Genomic DNA, 4,655 nt, shown 5'->3' with positions numbered 1-4,655 from the left:
ACTGGTGTTGCGGAATGCTACAAACCTTTAATGAATCTGAAAACCAGAGATAGAGAAAAATCAAAGGCCCTCAGCACCAGTTGAAGATGTACCACAATAGGGCACAGATGAACTTAAGGCATTAGGGGCAGAGGACAAAAGAAATACTGAAACAAAATCCTCATGTCACTAGAGGAGGGATCCAGATAGCTGGATTGACACAAAGACCAGAACCATTTCCACTTGAAACTATAGCCCTTCTTAATGGAAACTGCCTAGCTTTCAGGAGTAAAGGAAAGACTATTTTAACTGTGTATCTGAACTATACTTCAGAGGCAGTAGGTTTAAGGTTATGATAATAAATAAATAAATATTTCATGTTCAACCTCTATGCTTAGAAGGCCAGGGATGTCAGATTTGGATAGCAGAGCCTACCATTCTCCTGTATAATGAAAACCAGAGATGCCCCCATGGAATGAAGACTGTACCAACAGATGGACAAAATACAGAAACTACATGTGCCCTAGCTAGGCTGGGGTAATGAGGATCATACCTACCTAGTCTCAAAGGACCGTCTGAATTGTCCTTGCAGTTAGAGGGATTGACAGATATGCAGAAGTAAACACTCTAGCAGAAAAGCATCAGGAGCTGATCTGTATCTGCCCTGATGCATGGAGCTGAATTTAACTTTTATTGCCAGTCAAATACTGCCTTGCCCCACAATTAAAGTTTGCATCCCCAAAATTAAAAAAAAAGAAAAAAAAAGTTTCCATCCCCTTTGATCCAAGCACCACTCATGTGGTTGTAGTACTCTTGTGAGGTGGTCCACTATTGTATTCTGAATTTCCAGAAGGTAAGTTGCCCAAGAATAGACATCAATTTGCATTATGTCCAAATACAGACAGACTCTTGGCAGAGCCATAAGAGCCCATGCCCTTACAGTTGCTTATGTAAAATATTTCACTTGATTGCCTGTCTGGCTAAAGATTCTCTCTTAATAGGAGAGGAAAGGAATTCAGAGAGCATCGTGAAAGGTTTGCAGTTCTAGCAAAGAGATCTATAGATGACTTTCCACTGAGAACCACACTCCCTACATCCTTGCAGTTAGGAGAGAGTCCCTATACCTTGGTGGTGGCATTGACAGTGGGGCCCGAGGGAAAGAACAATGATGAAAACTGATAGCTTCATCCTCCATCAAAGGGATGCTTTCATGCCAAGAGTAACCAAATTTAATAGGAAAAAGGTCAACATTGAAAGTCCTGGTTCCGAAGGCCAGGCTAAAGACACTGCATGTGTCACAAGTCAGAGGAACACAATGAATCACCACAACCATTTGTTCAATCAGGACCAAGACCTACCTTGCTGGTGTCCAGTCCTCTGGAAGGACCTTACAAGAGACTTACCAGTACTATGCTCACTCAATGGAGGGATGCCAGGTCCTTAACTAAATTTTCTGAACTAGAACCAGGTTTAAGTTGGCAAAGTTGACTAGAAATCCCAGATACTGAGGGAAATGGATGGCTTTCTCAAGTACTCCAATTCCTAATGGGATAGCCATACCACTCAATCATCCAGGTATGAGAACCTGCAGCTGATGTGGCTGCTCCATCACTACCGCCAATCACTTTATGCACTCTCAAGGCCGCAGCCCAACCAAAGAGAAGTGCTCTCTATTGGTAGTGAACATCTTTCATTACAAACTTGTGGAACCTCTTGCGTATGAGGATGTCATCTTGAACTTCTCCCCAAACAGCAGTTTATTCAGTCTTTGAAAAACCAGAATAAATCTCAATCCTCCCAATTTCCTTGATGTGAGGGGAAATAAACCCCCAAAATTGGGAATAAAATCCCTGACTATGCTTCTGGAAAGACATAGGCTCCCTAGCTTCTTTCAACTACATTTGGAAACAACAGACGCAGAACTGAATTGAAGGTAGATATTCATTGGGTCAGAAATCAGCAAGAAAATCCATGAGCAGTATCTATACTCCATAATTTCCAGGGCCCTTATGTCTCTGATAATCTGTAGTCACTCTGGTATGAAGGATTGGACCTTGCCCCCCCCCCCCCCCCGAGAGAAGATGGGGAGGAAGTCTGCAGATTAATAAAAAAATTAGTGCTTGGTTTAGGCTATAGTCTGTTGTCAAGTTTTAGGCTGATGCCTTGCCTCCTGACACCCCTGAACAGGAAGCTGTGTAGAAAGGTTTGAAGTAATAGACAAAAAAAGAGGAAGAGGCTTCTCTGGAAGAATGACCATTTTGAAGAGAACTAGCCCCAAGTTGGAGCTGGCCGATTTCTTGCCATGGCTGAGACCACAGCATGGAATGATGCTCCTTAATAAGTCACTCTCTAGACTTCATCACCAAATAGAACTGTTTTCTGTCCAGTGGACATTTACAATATGGTCATGAACATTTTCATGTATGCTGCTAACTCACTATTATGTGAGTCCCCGAGCCCCAATGGCAACTACTAAAGCTCTGTGCTATGAAAAGATACATAAACAAAGTGGATTAGACAAGTTTTGCATTTTTCTGCATCCTCCACTGTCAGACAAACCCATCACGGGTTTCAACTTACAGACAAGTTCTGCACATAGAGCTGATGCAGGACTCAACATTAAGCTCTGGAAGATCATTTTGTCAAAAGAATCCGATATTTTTGGGACTTTTCCCCAAAGGTGAGAGTGGTGACAGGTGCACAAAACCGGCTTCAGGGATGACTCAACCATCAGCAAGTAGTGAGAGAGTTGTACTATTCTGAAATCAGGTGCAGATTGCATTCTATACTTCTAGTCAAGCTTCCTCCTAGATTGGAGACATGAAAGAACTGGTATAGCTGCAGAATGCACTGAAGGTTGTGGGGAAAGAAGTTTGAAGATGTCCATGCACAGGTCTTTTTTCCATTCTAACATCAATGCCTAGAGTCTTAGCCAATATATCTAAGAATCTGTAGTATTATAGAGCCCCTGGAAGGAAGGAATGCTGTAGCAAATCTGGAAAGGGGTGAGTCAAAAGGGATCCCCATTGAATCCTTCTCATTCCCTCACCAAGGGGGCATGCTAAGCCAGGACTCCAATGGTCACAAAAAACCCACAGATCTCAGAAGGGAAAAAAAATCTGGAAGGAACTGACATGAGATTCTGCTTCTTCACTCTCTAATCCTTAAAAAGGAATTCCCCAGAAGGAGGAGAATCCATCCAGTACTTCCTGGTGAAACTTGCACTAAAACCTGGTAACTCCTGTGGGAAAAATATGCTTTGATAACTGGTCTCCCATTGGCTGGAGGCCCCTCCGAGTTAGAGTTGGAAGAGATTCATTCTCTTCAGAATCCATCTTCAGTCAGACTCCAGTTAAAAAAAATTAATTATAATAATTCTGGAAGAGCTAGCTCTAGAGTGGTAACAGCCAGTGGCCAGAGGCTACAATGGCGCCTTGGAGCCATCATTGCCCCAAGTTGTCGAGTGGTTCTTGGCAGTGTTCCTTCTAAGGAATAAGTGCCTGTGTGCACATTTTTTATCGTGTGAGCAACACATTTTTTTAAACCGATAATTTCTGAGCACCAGCATTAGCATTGTGGTGCATAATTATTTAGTGTATTGTATCTTTAAAGTTAATTACTCATGTTCTGTTTCACTGGAAAATCAGTTTCTCTTCTGATCTTTTCTGTTTTCCACCCCGACTTAAAAGGTTCACCTCACTCTCATTCTCTCGCAGTGATTGGACCTAGGTTAGCTGCTATTCCAGTGTGGCTTCTCACACATAGACACCTGCTTGAATGCTTACAAATCCACTCTGACTTAAATGTTCACCTCACCTAGCTCTCTCTTGCAGTGTTTCACCTAGGTTAGCCACTGCTTCGTTCCTCACATACAAAAAGCAGCCACTAACTACCAGAGGAACACTCACAGAATTGCAGCTCAGCCAACCAATCAGGATGAATCAACCAATCCAATGTAATCTTGTTCCTGGTTTTCACTGCATGCCGTGATGTTGCTATTCTGTTCCTGCCACAAGCCCTAACACCTCCATCGGGGCTGTGTCCGCCTTTCCCTCATGGAAATCCACAGTTTCCGCTGGCTACCCCACCTCTTTTCCTGCTCGGTATTTTTTGTGAGCTACTATATAAAACATGTGAGCAATGCTTAGCAAATATACGGGTGATCGCTCATGAGCTCATCTTAGAGGGAATACTGGCCCTTGAACCATCAATGCCACAGGGCCCATCAGCACCATTGTCTCAGTGTCATATAATGGGGCACTAATGCCAATCTTCTCAGTATCTAAGGGGGTCAGACCTATGGATGGGGGAAATTCCACTGGTGCCCTTCTCTTTGCTGTCTTCGGTGCCCACATCTTCCACACCTTGCTCAACTCCTGACTTGTGACAGACTCCTGAGCCCTACACCATGGGGTAGGGTGGGGGAGCCTTTCCATATTTATGTGAACGAGAGGTGGGGAAGAGAAGGGGAACATCCTGCCTCCATTCCATGCTTCACTGCCAACGCTTGGGACCCTTCCAAAAGGCTTCCATCTTCCACTGGATGAAGATTTTCTTTCAATTTTTTTTTTTTTTAAATGAGAGCTTGACAAGGCAGCAGTAAAAATCTGCAGAGGCAGAAAAAGAAGAGGTTCTAGGCCTCAAGCATTATCTATATAGGAACTTTTTTTTTTAAG

The sequence above is a fragment of the Rhinatrema bivittatum genome, chromosome 11 (genome assembly GCF_901001135.1).
Source record: "Rhinatrema bivittatum chromosome 11, aRhiBiv1.1, whole genome shotgun sequence".
Taxonomy (NCBI): domain Eukaryota; kingdom Metazoa; phylum Chordata; class Amphibia; order Gymnophiona; family Rhinatrematidae; genus Rhinatrema; species Rhinatrema bivittatum.
The sequence above is the reverse complement of the archived record's forward strand: the minus strand, read 5'-3'. Positions refer to the sequence as shown.